This window comes from Palaemon carinicauda, chromosome 4 (assembly GCF_036898095.1).
Source record: "Palaemon carinicauda isolate YSFRI2023 chromosome 4, ASM3689809v2, whole genome shotgun sequence".
NCBI lineage: Eukaryota > Metazoa > Arthropoda > Malacostraca > Decapoda > Palaemonidae > Palaemon > Palaemon carinicauda.
Genome location: NC_090728.1, coordinates 108,498,213 through 108,521,587, shown reverse-complemented (window position 1 = coordinate 108,521,587; position 23,375 = coordinate 108,498,213). Strand labels below are relative to the sequence as shown.

Genomic DNA, 23,375 nt, shown 5'->3' with positions numbered 1-23,375 from the left:
AGATATGTTTATTGCAGCAGAGCTAGTTGAAAAAAAGGTATAAACCGTTAGTATTGATATAGATAATTAACGTATTTTTTCATCTGTTTATTATACATCCAAGAAGGTAATGTATAAAGAAGAAAGGTCTTGTTTTACCATTATGTACCGTTTCCTCAGAATGTTTTCCCCACCCAAAACCCCGAGTTCCCACTGGGGGTCCCCCATTATTGGCGGATATGGATATATATATCTGAAACTATTAATTTCCGACAGGAATGAATGTCATTTTTGAAGAGAACAGACCTTTTCTATAATAAAGTAGTTTTTTCCTGTAATAAACTACAATAATACCCTAGAATGTAGTTTGTTGGGACAGGCGATATCTTTCTTAATACTTGTCAAATCGTTTTTCTTTATGGTTGAAATTTTCTTTATTATGCGCCAATATACCATAATATGAAGTTATTTTATTTTACATAATATTATGATTTACCTTTCCACGGCAGTATTTTCTAAGTTTGGCTTGGTCCACACGCAATTTACAGGTAGCTCCTATGTACTGGCAAGTGGTACGTGCTGAACTGCACATGCTAACCCTAATGATTATTATTTCTTAGATAATTAAGTTTATATTTGCAGTGAAAATAAATGTCATTTTCAAAGAAAATGGACGTTTTTCCAAAACCTGTCTTTGAGTAGAAAAGTTTTTTTTTCGTATGAATTGTAATAGAACCAACTTTTTCATTGCTTGTCAAGTAAATTTGGTATTATTGTAGTTCATTACAGGGTTATGAAACCTAGGGAATAAACTACTTTTTTCTACAGAAAAAGGTGTGTTCTCTTCGAAAATGACACTCGTTCCTGTCGGAAATGGATAGTTTCAGAAATATATATATATCTATATCCACCGATAATGGGAGACCTCCAGTGGGAACTCGGGGTTTTGGGTGGTGAAAATATGCTAGGGAAACTGTAAATAATGGTAAAACAAGCCTTTTCTCACATGATTGTGGGGAACATGTTGTTGGTTGTACAACTTATGAAATATGGGTAATAGTTTACAACACCACGCTCTCCATTTACTCCAAAATAATGCAATCCTGCAGTTTTCATCTTCTTGCACAATAATTAGGTGGTTATTTAAATTCTGGGAAAGCAATAATTAGCAAGATATGTTGAGGAAGGGGGAAGGGGTTATAAAACGAAAATAGCTCGGTTTCATCACTAAACGAATTGGAACTGACATGTCAACATCGTCAACCAAACAGAATTCGTGATGCCAGCGTACATAACAGAAGTCCGTGATGCCAGCGTACATTTGATATACTGTATATTCAAAATATGCTTAGTTAAAAATGGATTAATTACTCAAAAGTGTCCATAAAATATGCAATTTACAAATAGTGACACTTTTGAGTAATCACTCTATTTTTGATTAAGTATATTTTGAATATACAGTATATCAAATGTACGCTGGCATCACAAACTTCTGTTTATGTACGCTGGCATCACGAATCCTGTTTCGTTGACTTTGTTGACATGTCAGTTCCAAGTCGTTTGGTGAGGAAACCAAGCTCTTTTCTTTTTATAACCCCTTCCCCCTTCCTCAACATATCTTGCTAATTATTGCTTTCCCAGAATTTAAATAACCACCTAATTAATGTGCAAAAAGATGAAAACTGCAGGATTGCATTATTTTGGAGTAAATGGAGAGCGTGGTGTTGTAAACTATTACCGAAATATGATTTAGTGTTACCTTGCGAGGAGTGAAGGGGATTGGAAAGCAAACAAGGTTGAAAGGTGAGTAGGTAAGGATACGTCTCGTAGGATATGTTAGATGGGGAATCTTAGGTTAGGGGGTGTCATTCTGTTTGTTTTCCTTTTACAAAGTGGCTTTACAGTCATATCTTTTGGATTTTAAAGTACCAAAAATTTAGGAAATGCTTTATGGGTTTCCCCAATTATTTGCATTGGAACAGTTTAAAGTACCAATAGATAAATCAGACGCTTTTTATTAATTTCATTAGGAATATTGTGCTATGGTAAATATTTATTTGCATTTTAATTACTGACCCTGTCCTTCCTAACCAACTATAAAAGTTACAAGGGCTGTTTTATTGGTCCTGGTATATATGGAAAAGTCCTGTTGCTTGCAGGACCTTACTTATTTAGACGGGGCTTTGTGAACCCCCCGGTACTATCTTCAGCCAAGCTCATTTGCAAAGCCCAAGATACCATGTACCCTTGACTTAGTGACTAACTGGTGTGTATACTAACCCAACTTAATATGGGTTGTTCTTACATAACTTATGAGATCTGGCCCTTGGAAACTCTTCCGAGTGTGCCTTGAGTATAGAAGATGAAAATTCACTTCTGTCATATTTGGCACATCATGCCCTACCTGCTCCTGTCAGCCCTTTAGCATTACACACATTAACTTAGTCTTATCAAGTTTGGAAAGTATTGCTAGCATAGAGGGTCCAGTAAATTCACAGTTTTGACCAGGGCCAGATTTTGGTTGTAAATATATATTTTACCTAGGTAAATATATGGTACTTTAATTTCTAGCCAAATACATTTTCCTACTCGTTATTATGTGCTTCGTCCATTTCCGATGACGAATATTGGGGTAAACCTGTTCGCAAGTTTTCTGAGATCCCCCTTATATGTAGTAATAACAATTATGGGGGATCTCAGTGGCAAACCAATGTTTGTTACTTCATAAATATAAAACCTTGTTCTTTACTAAGGAAAAATATTTAAGAACGAGCTGGATTTGGCCATTAAAACTTTCTCCCAAGATGTCAACAACTCTGTTAGTTAGTAGGGGAAAGACCAATTGCCCTGCTCACACACTCGCCCAGTGAGATTTCTTCACTTTTGTTTTGGGTATGGTCAAGAGCAGATGTATTATCTCTCTCTTTTGGTTATTCTTAATTAACTGGTTATACTGTAACCACCTGAAAAGGTTCCTCTTTTTTTTTTTTATTAGGAGTGCTTGGTTATGAGAACTGCTAATTTATGGGTTTGTCTTGGCATATCGGGCCACCCTTGTGGTTCCTTTACGTCAACGATGGAGACGGATTCACACCGGCTTTGCCCTTTGTGCAGATGACACTCATGCACAGAGGTTTCTCCTTGTGATGAATGTTGGGAGTGGTCATCCTCTTAGAGGGAGTAGTACGGTAGACATAGGAAGTAGTAGTCTGAAAGGGATTCTTTACCTTCAGGTTCACCCTCGAAGTCGATCAAGTCCTGATTTTTTTCTCCAGCAGCTCGTACACACTCCCCTTCTGATTACTATTGTCGGTGGCTTCGAACTAGGTCCTGAGGAAAAGGGATACGGTTCTGAGCAAACTGGTGCGGAAGTTGCCGGACAGAGAAGCAAGGAGGCTGAGGAATTCCTCCGTGTGGGGGAATGAAATTTTCCCCCTCGATTTGGTGGAAAATACTATGGAGAAGGTGAGGAAAGTGAGAGAAACGGATCCTAGGCCCCCCCATGAGGAAGGTCACGTTTAGGAGAGCCTCAACGGACGTCCCTCACCCCTCAAAGGCCACACCCTTGCTGCCCCGAAGAGAACCACCTTCAGCCCCTTGGCTTCAAGCCTCACAGCAGCCCACCCGTAGAGGGTATCGGGAAAATTTCTCGAAACCAATTGCACGAAGGTAAATTTCTCGAATTCAATTGACCGAAAAAAAAATTCTCGAACTATCATTTTCTCGAATGTCAATTACTCGAAAACAAACAAGTAATTTTCAATATTAAACTTACCCGATAATCATGTAGCTGTCAACTCCGTTGCCCGACAGAATTCTACGGGAGGGATACGCCAGCTATCACTATACTAGAAGGGGGTGTACTCACAAGCGCCACCTGTGGCCAGGTACTACAGTACTTGTTGTTGACGCCACCTCACTTTTTCCTCTGTCGTGCTTCCGGCAAGACGTTCTTGGATACGCTTATGATTTTGGAGTATTGTTCACGGTTTGGTGAAGTATTTCTCTAAAATTTGCAGCTATTCGCTATACTGGAAACTTCTATATTAGCTTAGTTAGCTTTTGGAATTAATTTGATTAATTATGGTGACGAAGAGAGTATGAACTCTCTTTCACCTTTAAATGGCCGACCCTTCCCTTAGACGGAAGTGTTGGTGTCTAAGAGAGTATAGACTCTCTTAATTTTGCTTAACAAAAGTTATAGATTTATTTTATATCTCTCCGCCTTTTATAGGCCTCTTCGATTAACTTCCTTTTATTATAAACTTATTAAAATTAATTTTTATATTTGTTTATATTCGACCTTTCCTAATAGTAGGCGGTCTTTTCTTGGTACCGAAGTTAATTAACATTGAGCCCGTCATTTCGGTTTTACCTGTTAACATATTTTGCTATTTTAATGTTTTTGAAAGAATTTCTTTGATAGTCTCGTACTGTTTTCAAGGTTGAACTAACGTTTTGTTTTGTCTCTGCAGTTGTTGACGTTCAGAACGTTCAACTTGCGCTCTATCGTCACGATAGAGAGAGAATTTTCACGGTGTCACGTTGCAGTAAGAGTAACCGTGTCTAGCGTTTTGTTCATTCTTTCTTAACTTAATGGTTTTAATTCTAATAAATTGGGAAATATTTCAGTTTTTTCCTTTAACAATAATATGTTTTAACGATATATATGATTGGGCTCTTCTCTCAGGTTCTAAGTCAAGAGAGAGAGAGAGAGAGAGAGAGAGAGAGAGAGAGAGAGAGAGACGGAGGGAGAAAGAGGAGGATAAACGTTTCGTTCAAGCGAGTAACGTTGTTATCGTTTTTGCTCTTCTCCCTAGTCTCTTTAGGGGAAGAAGGTAAACGTTTCTAGAGTTTTTTCTTGTTCTCAAGCTTTATGCGGTGAGAGATTTTAAACGTAGTTTATTTGATCTAGTGTTTAGTCTCTTTCCAGCCACTGAATTATTTATCTTTCATTAGATTTTTCTGTTACATTGTAATTCTGTTTTCGCAATTACTAACTTTTGAGAAAGGATAGAATTGCGTGTTTCAGGTACAAACCACTTAAAGTTTCGTGTTCAGTGAAATAAGTGCAAACAGAAAATCAAAAGTGATAAGTGATTAGCGCAAAGTGTGTCAGTGTTGTGCGTGAGGGTACTTCTGTGCGTGCCAGTCGTCCTCCCAGTCCGGGACCTCTTGCAAGCTCCCAAGCCCAGGGGAGAAGCAATGTCGAATGGCAAAAGGGTTCGGCAGGCCTTGATCGGCGCACAGAAGTATCCTCGGTGGTTGCGGGCGTGTCTTACAGAGACCGTCACTCCCACCCGCAGACGATTGAGCCCTTATTTTGCTCGTCTGCAGAAGAAATTTCGGGGAGAAAACGCTGGTCTCAGGTCTCAAGACCTCTTAAACGTAAAGTCCAGACCTATGCCAGACGTACGAAGTTAGAGTTCAACAACCCGGATGCAGTCATTGGGTTAGCTCTGACTCTCCTCAGTCATCAGGTGACTGCACACCTCCTAAGAGAGGTAAGGCGATGCCTCTACAGACCTCATCTTCTATTAAGGCTTTGCCTTAACAGACCTTATCGTCTGTTGATCCCAAGACGACTTTGCTGCAGTCCATGCAGTCGCAGCTTGCGGTCTTAATGCGTGAGTTTCAGGCTGAGGTTACCAGCGGTGTGCAGCAACCTCCGCCTCCTCCTGCGAGAGCTCCGCCTCCGCAGTCCAGTCTGCCAGGCGTACGAAGTTGAGGTTCCTCAGGCTACCTTACCGCGTTCTGAGTTGCCAGTTACCAGCGTTGTGCAGCAACCTTAACCTTCCTTAAGGCAACCTCAGCAATGGGAGCAGGAGTCTTATGCCTTACTTCCTCCGCTTCCGCTTGCGGTTCCACCAGCGAGGCAACAATCTCTTGAGGTACGACAACCTCTTCCATCAATGAGGCAGCCACCTCAGCACTCGCTGCAGCGACCACCTTAGGCTAGCACCTCAGGAACCTCAACTCGCGAGACAAGAACTGCGTTCTGCGCAGCCGCTACCTCAACTCTCGCAGCTCACACCTCAGAAACCTTAACTCGTTCCTCAGGAACCTGCTACTGCGCATCCGCAACCCTTACAGCAAGCGCAACTCTTAAGGCAGCAACCTCATGCTATGAGTCGGCCACCTCAACGCATGCATCTGCCAATTTTTCCTCAACTTGAGCTTCTTCCCATTCAACTTGGGAATAACAAATGACAATAATAACACCTCATTACTTTCATAACTGGCATTTGTAATCATATACATGTATGCCTACACAAACATTATGATAATGGAGGTTATTTGTATTACTTATATAAAAATATATATGTATTCCTTGCAATATATTTTTAACAAATCGCAAAATATGGCAAAAATATCTTCTAAACAAAAATGAATCATGAGTTATGAATATAAGGTAATATTATGTTGATATTAAACCCCATGCAAGCATGCATGAAGTAATGCAGTGTTGCCAACAGGGCGAGTTTCCCTTTCCTGAGGTGAAGTAGATTATAGTACATTTAGTGTAGCTTAATTCTACGATTATCATGCCGGCTATCAAATTCATCAACAAAACAGTCTAAATCAATTCCCTCGGCACGTGCACTTTCAATGAACGGTAATGCGATATTACTCACTCTAGCACTGGTCATGGAATTTCTGAGAAATGTTACACGCCATGCAACACGCTCTGCTTACCTTACAGCATGCTCTACATACAGCATGCTCTGCATACAGCATGCTCTGCATACAGCATGCTCTGCATACAGCATGCTCTGCATACAACATGCTCTGCATACCTTACCGCATGCTTCTCAGTCACACATCTTTGGTTGTTGCCAACTCACTAGACTGTCAAGCAGTTTCATAACGTTGCCTTCTAGTCTGCTGCTTTTGCACCAGTGAAACCCTCACTGAGAGAACTTAGCTTTTCTCTGATATGGTCCCTGTAGATGAGAAAGTGCTTTTCTCCCTCCTTCTGATATTCCCTTGAGGACTCTGTCATTTGGAGAGGAGCCTTTAGCTGCGTAGCCTCCTATGGACTTTTATTTAAGCATAACATGCTTCCAGGGAAGGTAATGGTTCCACTTCAGTCGCTAATCCCGTCTGTTACCACACCTGCTCCCATAGACCTTGAGCTGTGTTGCAAGACATGCAGTCCAAGCTTAGTCCTTGTTAGAGGATTTTTTGTTTACGGAGTCAATGTGTCACTGGGAAGACGTTCAACAACCAGCAGAAGTGACTTGTTGTGACGCAGTGCGGCAACCTCAGCAACCCGATAAGGAGTTGTCTGTACGACCCAGACAGTCTAGACAGCTTCGGGTTGTCACTGTACTTCCTCGCTTCCCCATGGTTGACAGTTCACAGACTGTGCAGCAGTACCATGATCTTGTGTCCGGCTCCGTCAGACGACTGGCTTTTAAGAGCTCCCACAAGTCGTCGCTGTCTGGAGATTCTCAAATGGACTATGGATCTGACCAAGGAACTGGGCCTCCTGGTCAATTTTGAGGAGTCTCAGCTCGTCCCATCCCAGACCATTGTCTCCTTAGGTATGGATCTTCAGAGTCGAGCTTTTCGGGCTTTTCCGTCGGCCCCAAGGATCTTCCAAGCCCTAGAATGCATCCAGAGCATGCTGAGAAGGAAACGATGCTCAGTCAGGTAGTGGATGAGTCTAACAGGGACACTTTCATCGCTGGCCCTGTTCATCGTGTTAGGGAGACTCCACCTCCCCCCCTTCAGTATCATCTAGCTGCTCACTGGATAAAGGACATGACGCTAGAGACGGTCTCAGTTCCTGTTTCCGAAGAGAGGAGGTCTTCTCTCGCGTGGTGTAAGAACAGCTTTCTTCTCAAGGAAGTCTACCTTTGGCTGTTCAGAAACACGACCGCCGTCTCCTCTCGGACGCATCAGACACGGGCTGGGGTGCGACTTTGGACGGACAAGAATGCTCGGGAACATGGAATCAGGAGCAAAGGACACTTCACATCAATTGCAAGGAGTTGTTGGCGGTTATTCTGGCCTTGATAAACTTCAAGTCCCTCCAGCTTAACAAAGTGGTGGAGGTGGACTCTGACAACACCACAGCCCTGGCTTACATCTTCAAGCAGGGAGGGACTCTTTCGTGGAAGTTGTTCTAGATCGCAAGGGACCTCCTCATCTGGTCTAAAGATCGAAAGCTCACGCTGGTAACGAGGTTCATTCAGGGCGGTATGAATGTCATGGCAGATCACCTCAGCCGGAAGGGTCAGGTCATCCCCACAGAGTGGACCCTTCTCAAGAATGTTTGCAGCAGACTTTGGGCCCTGTGGGGTCAGCCAACCATAGATCTGTTCGCTACCTCGATAACCTAGAGACTCCTGTTGTATTGTTCTCCGATTCCAGACCCAGCAGCAGTTCACGTGGATGCTTTTCTGCTGGATTGGTTCCATCTCGACCTGTATGCATTCCCGCCGTTCAAGATTGTCAACAGGGTACTTCAGAAGTTCTCCTCTCGCAAAGGGACACGGCTGACGTTGGTTGGCTCCGCTCTGGCCCGCGAGAGAATGGTTCTTAGAGGTACTGCAATGGCTGGTCGACATTCCCAGGACTCTTCCTCTAGGAGTGAACCTTCTAAGTCTACCTCACGTAAAGAAGGTACACCCAATCCTCCACGCTCTTCGTCTGACTGCCTTCAGACTTTCGAAAGACTCTCAAGAGCTAGGGGCTTTTCGAAGGAGGCAGCCAGAGCGATTGCCAAAGCAAGGAGAACATCCACTCTCAGAATCTATCAGTCTCAAGGGGAAGTCTTCCGTAGCTGGTACAAGACCAATGCAGTTTCCTCAACCAGTACCACTGTAACCCAGATTGCTGACTTCCTGTTATATCTAAGGAAAGTAAGATCCCTTTCAGCTCCTACGATCAAGGGTTACAGAAGTATGTTGGCAGCGGTTTTCCGCCACAGAGGCCTGGATCTTTCCACCAACAAAGATCTACAGGACCTCCCTAGGTCTTTTGAGACCTCAAAGGAACGTCGGTTGTCCACTCCAGGCTGGAATCTAGACGTGGTCCTAAGGTTCCTTATGTCATCAAGATTTGAACCTCTCCAATCAGCCTCTTTTTAGGACCTCACATTAAAAACTCTTTTCCTCGTGTGCTTGACAACAGCTAAAAGAGTAAGTGAGATCCACGCCTTCAGCAGGATCATTGTTTTCACATCTGAAACGGCTACATGTTCCTTGCAGCTCGGTTTTTGCTAAACGAGCTTCCTTCACGTCCTTGGCCTAAGTCGTTCGAGATCCCAAGCCTGTCCAACTTGGTGGGGAATGAACTGGAGAGAGTACTTTGCCCAGTTAGAGCTCTTAAGTACTATCTAAAAAGGTCTTAACCTTTACAAGAACAATCAGAAGCCTTATAGTGTGCTATCAAGAAACCTTCTTTTCCAAGTTATAAGAACTCAGTTTCTTACTATTCAGGCTTCTGATTAGAGAAACACATTCTCATCTGAAGGAAGAAGACCTTGCTTTGCTGAAGGTAAGGACACATGAAGTGGGAGCTGTGGCTACTTCAGTAGCCTTCAAACAGAGCCATTCTCTGCAGAGTGTTATGGATGCAACCTATTGGAGAAGCAAGTCAGTGTTCGCATCATTCTATCTCAAAGATGTACAGTCTCTTTACGAGTACTGCTACACCCTGGGACCATTCGTAGCAACGAATGCAGTAGTAGGCGAGGGCTCAGCCACTACATTCCCATAATCCCATAACCTTTTAACCTTTCTCTCGAATACTTTTTATGGGTTGTACGGTCGGCTAAGAAGCCTTCCACATCCTTGTTGATTTGGCGGGTGGTCAATTCTTTCTTGAGAAGCGCCGAGGTTAAAGGTTGTGATGAGGTCCTTTAGTATGGGTTGCAGCCCTGTATACTTTAGCACCTTTGAGTTGATTCAGCCTTCCAAGAGGAACGCTGCGCTCAGTAAGGAAGACAATCTTATTAAAGGCAGAGTAACGGTTCAAGTCGACTTCCTTACCAGGTACTTATTATTTCATTGTTATTGTGGATAACTGATTATATGAAATACGGGATACTTAGCTATCCTTTAGTCTTGTACACTGGTTTTTCACCCACCCCCCTGGGTGTGAATCAGCTACATGATTATCGGGTAAGTTTAATATTGAAAAATGTTATTTTCATTAGTAAAATAAATTTTTGAATATACTTACCCGATAATCATGATTTAATTGACCCACCCTTCCTCCCCATAGAGAACCAGTGGACCGAGGAAAAAGTGAGGTGGCGTCAACAACAAGTACTGTAGTACCTGTCCACAGGTGGCGCTTGTGAGTACACCCCCTTCTAGTATAGTGATAGCTGGCGTATCCCTCCCGTAGAATTCTGTCGGGCAACGGAGTTGACAGCTACATGATTATCGGGTAAGTATATTCAAAAATTTATTTTACTAATGAAAATAACATATTTCTCGAAAACAATCGAAAGTATTCCATAAGCGCCAAAGACCAATTTATAAAGAGGCCATTAGCATTCTAAACGCTTCTCATTTAAAAACACTTCTGTTTACAAAATTCTGAATTTAATTTTTCCTATAATATTTTTTCCAGTAGTCTCAGCCCATCAAGATGGAAGTAACGTATGTCGAGAGTGAAAAAGGAAGGAAGAAATTGTGTTTAAATGGATATTTATATATCAAGGACAAAGGAGTAAATAAAAAAATTTATTGGAAATGTGAAATGTGCAAGAAATTTAAATGTTCTGCTTGTGCTATCACTATCGATGATAATATAGAAAAAGAGAGTGGTGACCATAATCATGCAGGAGACGGTGCTAAAGTCGAAGCTGCCAGAGTCCAAGAAAAAGTGAGAGAGGATGCATTGAATAGTAGGGATACACCCTATTATATAGTGTCTTGTGCTTCAATGGGGGTAAGTGGGGCTTTTGCGCTGAAACTGCCATCAATATCAAATATGAAGAGGAATATACGAAATATACGAGCTAAGAAAAATTATGTCCCTGCTTTGCCCGATTGCCAAGAAGATCTTATCATCCCGGAAGATTTTACCAAAACTCACAAAGGAGAACTGTTTCTTATGTATGACTCGGGTCCCACAAATGATCGTATATTGATTTTTCAATATTAATCTTACCCGATGATCATGTAGCTGTCAACTCCGTTGCCCGACAGAAATCTACGGTCGGGATACGCCAGCGATCGCTATCCAGGTGGGGGTGTACACAACAGCGCCATCTGTGGTCAGGTACTCAAGTACTTCTTGTCAACAAGACCTCAATTTTTCCTCTGTCGTGCCGCCGGCAAGACCTACATGGATACGCTGTTGATTTTGGAGTCTTTTGTTCACGTTTTGGTGATGTATTTGCTCTGAAATTTAGCCTTCGCTGTTCAGGAAGCTTTATCCTTAGCTTAGCAAGCTTTTGGAATTAATTTGATTCATTGGTTAATGATCTTTGCTTAATTTTGGAATTCCCCCTTGACTACCTCTAAATTCAAGATGTCTGACCATTCCCAAGTTCCTAAATACAGGCAGTGTAGTGTTAGGACTTGTACTAGGCGTCTTCCGAAGGCCTTTATAGATCCTCACACCGTATGTTCCAATTGTAGGGGAAAATCCTGTCAATTGGAAGATCGATGTGGGGAATGTGCTGGGCTTTCGGAATTCGATTTTAATGAATTCCTCAGATATGCACGTAGGTTAGAGAAGGAGAGAGATAGGAGGAGTTCTTCTCGCTCTGTGGATTTTTCCTCTCCCCATGCCCCTCAACCTTTTCCTTCCCCTGTGGTGGTGACTCCCGAACCTGCTACGAGTGCTCAGCCTGCAATGGCTGATATGTTGCGTGCCATTCAGGCTCTCGGTGATAAGGTGGAGTCGTTGGTTAATGACCGCAATCAGCTCTTGGCAGATGTCAGAGAGCTGAAAGCGAAGAGTGCAGTGGGAAGTGTTAGTGCTAGTGATGTGCATAGTGTCAGTGTCAGTGTTGCGCATGAGGGTACATCTGTGCGTGCCAGTCGTCCTCCCAGTCCGGGACCTCTTGCGAGCTCCCAAGCCCAGGGGAGAAGCAATGTCGAAGGACCAAAGGGTTCGGCAGGCCTTGATCGGCGCACGGATGTATCCTCAGTGGTTGCGGACGCATCTGCTAAGGATCGTCCCTTCCACTCCCAGACGAATGAGCCCTTACATTCCTCGTCTGTGGAAGAGGTTTCCAGGAGGAAACGGTGGACCAAGGTCTCACGACCGCTCAAACGTAAGGTCCCTTCCGAGCTAGTCCAACGGCCCAGGTGTAGCCACTGGGTCAGTTTGGACTCGCCGCAGTCATCTGATGACTGCACACCTCCCAAGAGAGGTAGAGTGGTCCCTCAACAGGCCTCTGCTCCGTCTGTTGTTGCTCCAACCACAGTAGACCCTAAGTGGTCCATGCTGCAGACTATGCAGTCTCAGCTTGCGGCTTTTATGCAGGAGTATCATGCCGAGAAGGTTAACACCTCTCCTGTTAACCTACAACCCGCAGAGGTTGTGCGCTCAGCAGATACTGCGGCTGCCTGCTCCCACACCCCACCTGTGAGAGCTCCTCCACCGATGCGCAGTCCTCACTGCCAGATGCATGTTCTTGCTGCACCATCTGCTAACATGCGTGAGCTGCCGCATCAGGAGTTGCCGGGTTCCAGCACTATGCGGCATTCTCCTCAGCCCATGCAGCATGCTCTGCAGACCTTACAGCATGCTCCGCATACCATGCAGCATGAGCCGCATACATTACAGCATGCTCTGCATACCATACCGCATGCTCCTCAGCCCACCGCAGACCCTCCCACACACCAGCCCTCTGCTTTTGTTGTTGCCAGCTCACAGACTGTCCAGCAGAGGCATGATGATGGATCCGCAGGTACGCATGCACCCGTTCTGCAGGATTCAGCCGTTCAGCTCGCTGCTCTGCCTTTGCCACTCACAACTCAACTTTCGGATGATGATGTATCGGAGGATGAAGCTGCTCATCTGGATGATCCTCACTCTGATGTTGAAGGACACATGTCTTCGCCACCCTCCTTAGACTTTCGCAAAGTCCTTGCTTTGTTCAGGGAATTGTATCCTGAACACTTTGTGTCTGCAACCCCTCGTTCTCCTCCCTCCGAGTTTGCTCTGGGCATGCAGTCTGCTGCGCCTGCCTTCACCAAGCTTGTTCTCGCCAGATCATCAAGGAGAGCTTTGAGGGTTATGGGGGATTGGTTGCATTCCAAGAAGCAACTGGGAAGGACCTCTTTTGTGTTTCCTCCTCCCAAGCTGGCTTCTAAGTCGAGCGTCTGGTATGCCACGGGAGAGGAACCTGGCTTGGGGGTTCCTGCCTCTGCCCAGGCCGACTTCTCAAGTCTGGTTGACTCTCCCCGCAGGTTGGCTATGAGACGTTCGAAGATCTGCTGGTCCTTTTCCGATCTTGATCATATGTTGAAGGGAGTCTTTCGTGCCTTCGAGATATTCAACTTCCTCGATTGGTGTTTGGGAGCCTTAAGCAGGAAGACTTCCCCTTCAGATAAGGACTCGGCCATGCTGATCATGTCTAGCATGGACAAGGCAATACGGGATGGGTCTGGTGAACTTGCGGCTTCATATGTATCAGGGGTCCTCAAGAAGAGAGAACATCTGTGCTCCTTCTTATCTGCTGGTATCACTCCTTGCCAGAAGTCAGAGTTGCTGTTTGCTCCTCTCTCCAAGTGTCTGTTTCCGGAGGAGTTGATTAAGGGGATGGCTGCCTCTCTTATCCAGAAGGATACGCATGACCTCATGGCTTCTTCTGCACGTAAGGCTAAAACCTTACCTTCCGTGCCTAGACCCTTCCGCCCTTTAGCAGTTGATACACCTGCTTCTAGGTTCATCCCGCCCTTTCGTGGCAGAACCTCCAGCAGAGGAGGTACCCGTGCAGAAAGTCACCGTGGCAAGTCCAAGAAGGGTTCCAAGTCCGCAAAAGGCAAGTTTTGACTGCCTTCCTCTCCAGACAGCAGTAGGAGCCAGACTCAAGACCTTCTGGCAAGCTTGGGAGAGCAGAGGTGCAGACGCTCAGTCTGTGAAGTGGCTAAGGGAGGGATACAGAATTCCGTTCTGCCTCAATCCCCCTCTAGCTACATCTCCCATCAACCTCTCTCCCAACTACAAGGAGAAGGACAAGAGGCTAGCGTTGCAACAAGAGGTGTCGCTCTTGCTACAAAAGGAAGCAGTGGTCATAGTCCGGGATCATCAATCCCCGGGCTTTTACAACCGTCTCTTCCTGGTAGCCAAGAAGACAGGAGGTTGGAGACCGGTGCTGGACGTCAGTGCTCTCAATGCTTATGTCACCAAGCAGACGTTCACGATGGAGACGACGAGGTCGGTCCTAGCAGCGGTCAGGCAGGAGGACTGGATGGTCTCGTTAGACCTGAAAGACGCATACTTTCACGTCCCCATCCATCCAGACTCCCAACCTTTCCTAAGATTCGTCTTTGGAAAGGTTGTGTACCAGTTCCAAGCCCTGTGCTTTGGCCTAAGCACGGCACCTCTTGTGTTTACGAGACTGATGAGGAATATTGCGAAATTCCTTCACTTGGCAGACATCAGAGCCTCCCTCTATTTAGACGACTGGCTTTTAAGAGCTCCCACAAGTCGTCGCTGTCTGGAGAATCTCAGATGGACTATGGATCTGACCAAGGAACTGGGCCTCCTGGTCAATTTAGAGAAGTCCCAGCTCGTCCCATCCCAGACCATTGTTTACCTGGGTATGGAGATTCAGAGTCGAGCTTTTCGGGCTTTTCCGTCGGCCCCAAGGATCAACCAAGCCCTAGAGTGCATCCAGAGCATGCTGAGAAGGAACCGATGCTCAGTCAGGCAGTGGATGAGTCTAACAGGGACACTTTCATCGCTGGCCCTGTTCATCGAGTTAGGGAGACTCCACCTCCGCCCCCTTCAGTATCATCTAGCTGCTCACTGGATAAAGGACATGACGCTAGAGACGGTCTCAGTTCCTGATTCCGAAGAGATGAGGTCTACTCTAACGTGGTGGAAGAACAGCATTCTTCTCAAGGAAGGTCTATCGTTAGCTGTTCAGACCCCCGACCACCGTCTCTTCTCGGACGCATCAGACTCGGGCTGGGGTGCGACATTGGACGGACAGGAATGCTCGGGAACATGGAATCAGGAGCAAAGGACACTTCACATCAATTGCAAGGAGTTGTTGGCGGTTCATCTGGCCTTGATAAACTTCAAGTCCCTCCAGCTAAACAAGGTGGTGGAGGTGAACTCCGACAACACCACAGCCTTGGCTTACATCTCCAAGCAGGGGGGGACTCATTCGAGGAAGTTGTTCGAGATCGCAAGGGACCTCCTCATTTGGTCAAAAGATCGAAAGCTCACGCTGGTAACGAGGTTCATTCAGGGCGATATGAATGTCATGGCAGATCGCCTCAGCCGGAAGGGTCAGGTCATCCCCACAGAGTGGACCCTTCACAAGAATGTTTGCAGCAGACTTTGGGCCCTGTGGGGTCAGCCAACCATAGATCTGTTCGCTACCTCGATGACCAAGAGGCTCCCATTGTATTGTTCTCCGATTCCAGACCCAGCAGCAGTTCACGTGGATGCCTTTCTGCTGGATTGGTCCCATCTCGACCTGTATGCATTCCCGCCGTTCAAGATTGTCAACAGGGTACTTCAGAAGTTCGCCTCTCACAAAGGGACACGGCTGACGTTGGTTGCTCCCCTCTGGCCCGCGAGAGAATGGTTCACAGAGGTACTGCAATGGCTGGTCGACGTTCCCAGGACTCTCCCTCTAAGAGTGGACCTTCTGCGTCAACCTCACGTAAAGAAGGTACACCCAAACCTCCACGCTCTTCGTCTGACTGCCTTCAGACTATCGAAAGACTCTCAAGAGCTAGAGGCTTTTCGAAGGAGGCAGCCAGAGCGATTGCCAGAGCAAGGAGGACATCCACTCTCAGAGTCTATCAATCTAAATGGGAAGTCTTCCGAAGCTGGTGCAAGGCCAATGCAGTTTCCTCAACCAGTACCACTGTAACCCAGATTGCTGACTTCCTGTTACATCTAAGGAACGTTAGATCCCTATCAGCTCCTACGATCAAGGGTTACAGAAGTATGTTGGCAGCGGTTTTCCGCCACAGAGGCTTGGATCTTTCCACCAACAAAGATCTACAGGACCTCCTTAGGTCTTTTGAGACCTCAAAGGAACGTCGGTTGTCCACTCCAGGCTGGAATCTAGACGTGGTCCTAAGGTTCCTTATGTCATCTAGATTTGAACCGCTCCAATCAGCCTCTTTTAAGGACCTCACATTAAAAACTCTTTTCCTCGTATGCCTAGCAACAGCTAAAAGAGTAAGTGAGATCCACGCCTTCAGCAGGAACATAGGTTTCACATCGGAAACGGCTACATGTTCCTTGCAGCTCGGTTTTTTGGCTAAAAACGAGCTTCCTTCACGTCCTTGGCCTAAATCGTTCGAGATCCCTAGCCTGTCCAACTTGGTGGGTAACGAACTGGAGAGAGTACTTTGCCCAGTCAGAGCTCTTAGGTACTATCTAAAAAGGTCAAAACCTTTACGAGGACAATCAGAAGCCTTATGGTGTGCTGTTAAGAAGCCTTCGCTACCAATGTCTAAGAACGCAGTTTCTTACTACATCAGGCTTCTGATTAGAGAAGCTCATTCTCATATGAAGGAAGAAGACCTTGCTTTGCTGAAGGTAAGGACACATGAAGTGAGAGCTGTGGCTACTTCAGTGGCCTTCAAACAGAACCGTTCTCTGCAGAGTGTTATGGATGCAACCTATTGGAGAAGCAAGTCAGTGTTCGCATCATTCTATCTCAAAGATGTCCAGTCTCTTTACGAGAACTGCTACACCCTGGGACCATTCGTAGCAGCGAGTGCAGTAGTAGGTGAGGGCTCAGCCACTACATTCCCATAATCCCATAACCTTTTTAACCTTTCTCTTGAATACTTTTTATTGTTGTTTTTGGGTTGTACGGTCGGCTAAGAAGCCTTCCGCATCCTGGTTGATTTGGCGGGTGGTCAATTCTTTCTTGAGAAGCGCCTAGGTTAGAGGTTGTGATGAGGTCCTTTAGTATGGGTTGCAGCCCTTTATACTTCAGCACCTAAGAGTCGTTCAGCATCCTAAGAGGACTGCTACGCTCAGTAAGGAAGACGTACTTAATAAAGGCAGAGTAATGGTTCAAGTCGACTTCCTTACCAGGTACTTATTTATTTTATGTTTGTTATTTTGAATAACGGCTAAAATAAGATACGGGATACTTAGCTTCTTTGTTAACATGTATGCTGGTCTCCACCCACCACCCTGGTTGTGAATCAGCTACATGATCATCGGGTAAGATTAATATTGAAAAATGTTATTTTCATTAGTAAAATAAATTTTTGAATATACTTACCCGATGATCATGATTTAAAGGACCCGCCCTTCCTCCCCATAGAGAACCAGTGGACCGAGGAGAAAATTGAGGTCTTGTTGACAAGAAGTACTTGAGTACCTGACCACAGATGGCGCTGTTGTGTACACCCCCACCTGGATAGCGATCGCTGGCGTATCCCGACCGTAGTTTTCTGTCGGGCAACGGAGTTGACAGCTACATGATCATCGGGTAAGTATATTCAAAAATTTATTTTACTAATGAAAATAACATTTTTTCAACACAGAGAAACCTCGATTTACTAGCACGTTCAGAGAACTGGTTCGCTGATGGTACTTTTAAGACGGTACCTTCAATTTTTTTTCAGTTGTATACAATACATGGTGTGCATTCAGGAAGTATCATACCCCTCGTTTATGCACTATTACCGAACAAAACTCAAGACCTACAAAAGATTCCTGCAGATTGTAAAAGAAAAAATCCCAACATTTGAGCCAGCCACAATAATGATTGACTTTGAATTGGCCATGATTAGAGCTATAGAGCATGAATTTCCAAGGACAAAATGCCGTGGCTGCTTTTTTCATTTTTGTAAATCTATTTATCGAAAAATTCAAGAAAATGGCTTCAAAGTACGGTACGACACCGATGCTGAATTTGCTATTCAGATTCGCCTGTTATCTGCGTTAGCGTTTGTACCAGTGTTCAAGGTCGAAGAAACATTTTAATATTTAATTGAAAATGAAGTTTTCCCCGCTGAACTTCAAAGTGTGGTTGACTCTTTTGAAGATACATGGATCGGGCGGCCGCATAGAAATAACCGTAGACGTGCTCCTTTCTTTAAACATGAATTATGGAACTGTTTTGATTATGCTATGGAAGAAATGCCCAAGACAAACAATGCGGTCGAAGGCTGGCATTACGGCTTCGAACAGCAATTAAGTGCTTGTCATCCATCCATCTGGAAATTTATACAAGGATTACAACGAGAACAAAGTCTACAGGAGTTACGAATTGAACAATATTTGGGAGGTGTTGGTATCCCTGTAAGCAAAAAGAAGTATCGTGACTGTGCAAAAAGGTTGCAAACTATTGTAATGAATTATGACGAAGAGAGGCCTGTAGAAGAATATCTACGAAGTGTAGCATACAACATTTCATTTTGATTGATTAAATTTTAATCTTTATTTTTTTAACTATTCTTACCTATTTTGATTGCAACATACAATAAAATTATAACCTTTGTATTTTTTTCATTCCTTCGTTTACAATAAATTTTTAACCTTAGTGTTGGTCAACCCAAAGGGATATATTTTTCCTTTAAATTCATGAAAATTTTTCCCATCAATTTTCTCGACAAAATAGATATCATTTTTCGAGAAATATGGGATTCGAGAAAATGATAGTTCGAGAAATTATTTTTCGAGCAATTGGGTTCGAGAATTTGACTTTCGAGAAATTGCATTCGAGAAATTTACCTAAAACCCCCGTAGAGCCACCGCAGGCCCTCAGTCAGCCTACAGACCCTCCTACGGTAACGCTAGGAGAGGTAGATCTGGCCGCTCCTCCAGAAGAAGGTAGGAAGAGAGGCCCCCTACTCCCTCAAGAGCCCCTAGTAGGGGGATGCCTCAGACACATTTGGCAAGCATGGCGGGATCTCGGTGCGGATCCCTGGACGGTGACGGTCCTGAAGGAGGGCTACAGACTCCCTTTCCTAGAAGAACCTTCCCCTCTCATCCCAGCCCATCGGGCCGAGTGGCTGGTTCCAAAGGACCCCTTGAAGAGGTCGGCGCTACAAGAGGAAGTAGCGTCCATGATCGACAAGGGAGCTTTGGAGACAGTGGAGAACCCCGGCCCGGGTTTCTTCAGCAGGCTCTTCCTTGTGGAGAAATCGACAGGAGGGTGGAGGCCAGTCATAGATCTCTCAGCCCTCAACAAGTTCGTCTCAAAGACGGACTTCAAGATGGATACCCCCAAGACAGTGATCGCAGCCTTGAGGGAGGGGGATTTCCTCATGTCTCTCGACCTCAAGGATGCCTATTTTCAAGTCCCCGTGCACCCCTCCAGCAGGAAGTTCCTCAGAATCAAGTGGGAGTCCAGTGTCCTGCAGTTCAAAACCCTGTGCTTCGGCCTCTCAACGGCCCCGCAATTGTTCACGAGAGTGTTCGCCGCGATCTCGGCATGGGCACACGAGAAAGGCATACGTCTACTCAGGTACCTGGACGACTGGTTGCTTCTTTCTGCCTCGGGAACAACTGAAGGAGCAAGGCGTTATGTTGCTCGACCTCTGCAAGGTGTTAGGGATCACGGTCAACCTAGGGAAGTCCCAACTAGTCCCCAGCACCAGGATGACTTACTTGGGGATGGTCCTGGACACCCAGTTAGTAAGGCCCTTCCCCTTAGAGGAGAGGTTAGCCAACCTAGAACGTATCCTTCAACCCTTCCTGACGGGACAACCCAGGAGGGCCAAGGACTGGCAGAAGTTACTGGGTCATCTTGTTTCGCTGGAAAAATTAGTACCGCAAGGGAGACTCAGGCTCCGCCCGGTACAGTGGAATCTGAAGGAGTCGTGGACCCAAGGCAAGGAGCCCCACAAAATAGTCCCAGTCCTCCCGAAGACGAGAGATACCCTTCTTTGGTGGAACATCAGGTCGAACACAGAGAAGGGAATGTCTTTCGCCTCCGACCCCCCGGAGATGCTGTTGTTCACGGACGCATCGAAGGAGGGTTGGGGAGCACACCTGCTAGGAAAATCGACAAAAGGGCAGTGGTCCAGCGAGGAGGCATCTCTCCATATAAACATCCTGGAGATGATAGCGGTTCTGAGGGCGTGTCAACAGTTCATACACTTCCTGCGAGGGAACACTGTGGCGCTAATGTGCAACAACGCCACAGTAGTGGCATATGTAAAGATACGGGGAGGCATGAAGTCAAAGGTCCTCTGTGCCCTAGCCACGGAACTGTTAGAGTGGGCTACAGAAGAAGGGATAGAACTGACGGCAAGGTTCATTCCAGGAAAGAGGAACGTGATGGCCGACGGCCTCAGCAGGGCAGGTCAAGTGATAAGTTCGGAGTGGACCCTACACCCGGAGGTAGCTCGAGCAGTCATCCTACTGTGGGGCTCCCCAGTGATAGACTTATTCGCCACACGTCTGAATGCCCAACTCCCCGTGTTCTGTTCTCCAATCCCAGACCCGTCAGCAGCGTTCGAGGATGCCTTCCAACATCCCTGGGACGGTCTCGATGTCTACGCCTTCCCTCCCTTCAGTTTGATCAGGCAAGTGTTGAACAGAGTGAGAGTGTCGTCCAACCTGTCGATGACTTTAGTAGCGCCCTGGTGGCCGGAGAGGGACTGGTTCGCAGACCTAAAGGAATTAGCTCTTCGTCCTCCTTGGCCGCTTCTGGACAGGCCAGACCTCCTGCGTCAACCTCACTTTCACAGGTGGCACGAAAACCCTCGATCCCTCCGCCTTAACGCGTGGAGGTTATCGAGAAGCTCCTGAAGAAAGAAGAATACTCATTGAGAACCGCGGCAAGGATGTCGGGTTATCTACGGCGTTCCTCGGCGGTAGTCTACCAGGTAAAGTGGGCAGTCTTCCTGAAGTGGTGTGCGTCCAAAAACATCAGGCCCTTAGGGGCATCGATCCAGGACATTGCAGACTTTCTGGTGTACCTGAGAGACGACGTGGGTTCGTCCATCCCGGCCATCAAAGGAGTTCGAGCAGCCCTAGGTCAAGTCTTCCTCCTTAGGGGCATTGACTTGGGAGCCTCAAGGCACATCTCTATGCTCATCCGCAGTTTTGAGCAATCATGTCCCCCCCAGGAGGTACGGGTTCCACAGTGTGACCTAGCCAGAGTTCTCAAAGTTCTGTCAGAGCCGCCCTTCGAACCTTTCAAGGACGTACTAGACAGAGAACTAACCCTTAAAACAGCTTTTCTTTTAGCCCTGGCCTCGGCGAAGAGAGTTAGCGAGTTACAAGGCCTCTCTTACGAGGTCTCACACTCCAAAGGGTGGAGGGAAGTTGTCTTTAGGTTCGTCCCTAGTTTTGTGGCGAAGACGCAGAACCCAGCGTGTTGGGATCCTCGATTTGAGGGTTTTTCGGTGCCAGCCATCCCTCGCTCCGACAACCCGAAGGATCTACTCTTATGTCCCGTGAGAACACTAAGAAAATACCTGGAGAGGACTGCAAAATACCGCCCTCAGAGCAAAAATTTATTCATCTCAACAGGCCGGGTGAAGAAACTGGTCTCGAAGAATTCTATCTCTTTCTGGCTGCAACAGGTGATAAGGAGGCCTTACGAGGCTTCTGGGACTCCTCTCCCAGGAAAACCAAGACCTCATGATATTAGAGCTCTGAGCACCTCTCTGGCTTTCAAGAAAAACATGGCTGTGGGTAAGATCCTGAAGGCTGGGACCTGGTCTAGACAGTCCACCTTCACGGAACACTATCTCAAAGATTGTACGAGAAAATCCTTGGACAAGTTTTCCATTGGCCCAATCATTTCGGCCCTTCAAGAGATCTAAGGTCATAGCACAGGGTAACCGGGGGTGTTAATGCCAAGAGACACTAGTTCCTTCCTTCCCCGGATCGTCCGGGCCAGGAAGATGTTGAGAAGACCTTAATCACTGAAAGGAACACCCTTCAAGAGGACATGTATCGGAGTTGGTTTTGAAAAGGTAAGCCATTTAGACACTAAGTGAGTTTTTTGGATAGTTTTCCCCTACTTTTCGTGCAGTTTTTTAGTGGTCGTGGAACCAAGACCTCCTTAGAAGTTCTCTCTCTCGCGTGCCTCCCCGTCGAATCCTGATCCCTTCAGGACACTCCCACCTCCTAAAGTGTAATTGTTCCGTAACCGAAATACAAACCACGCTATTTACAGAGGGTTTACCTTTTAGCGCAGCTGAAATGACGAGCCAATAGTTTTAACGAGGGTTAATTACCCCCGCGCTAGTTAGCGGGGGGTGGGGAAGGGTAGCTTGCTACCCCTCCCCCCTCCACACACCGGTGACTTGCTTCACTTCACTTTTGGCTCGGCGGTGATCAGACGTGTCTACTCATCGCCCTCGTGACAGCCTTTAATTTTCTGCTTTTTCTTTTCAGCGTGTGTGTTGGTTGGAAGTTGACCTTCAGTTATTTCTTTACAATGCGTACATGCCCTGGAGTTGCCGGTCGTCCTTGTGGGACTTTCATGTCGGACGTAAATACGGATCCGCACACCCTCTGCCCTCAATGTCGAGGCCGACGGTGTGACCAGGAGAACATGTGCCGTGAGTGCAGGGAGTGGTCTGCCTCCCAGTGGGAGAGGTTTGGCCGTCGGCGTAAGAAGTCCAAGAGAGACCGTTCTCCTCCGGGGTTAGCCTTGAAGGAGGAAGGTTCTCGGGACTCTTCTTCCGCCGCCCAAACCTCCTCTGAAGCTCCCCCTCGTCCGCCTCCTAAGGAGAGTCGGCCGAGTGGGAGCGCAGGCCCTTGTTCTGTTTCCCGACCTTCGGTGGGGGGAGAGGGCGTCTCCTCCCATAGCGAGGCGGTTCCCCCTCCTCCTCCGGGGGAGGTTATTGATAATGCCTTATCCAGTGATGATCTTTTACAGATTTGGTCGTCCCTGGGGCTTAAGGGCTTGCCCTCCAGGGTCGCTCTTATTGACCTTGTCTCGTTGGGGGCCGCTGTTAAGCAGTCGCCGGCGGTAGCAGAGGTAGACCCTCTGTCTATTGTCGACGTCGTGGTGACAGAGGCCTCCGACGTGGCTGGTCAATCCGCCGCAGGTGCTGTTGCGGGTGATGGTGCTAAAGGCTCTCCTCCTCCTTCCGTACATCCTTCGAAGGGGGAAGTGAGTCCTTCGGTCTCGGCTGCTGCTCAGCTTCCTTCTGAGGGAAGTGCTTTAACGGAGACTCCCCTTCGGAGGACCGATGGTCCCGACGATCTTCCCCGAGGCCGCCTCCGCCGTAAGGCTCACCGTCCGCTACGCCACAAGGGCCTCCCTTCCCCTTACAGGGGGACTAAGAGGCGCC

General features: G+C 46.5%; 1 protein-coding gene across 1 annotated transcript in view; it reads left to right on the top strand.

Moving 5' to 3' along the window:
• Tmem214 (Transmembrane protein 214) overlaps positions 1-23,375 on the top strand; it is a 377,130-nt gene that overhangs the window by 584 nt on the left and 353,171 nt on the right.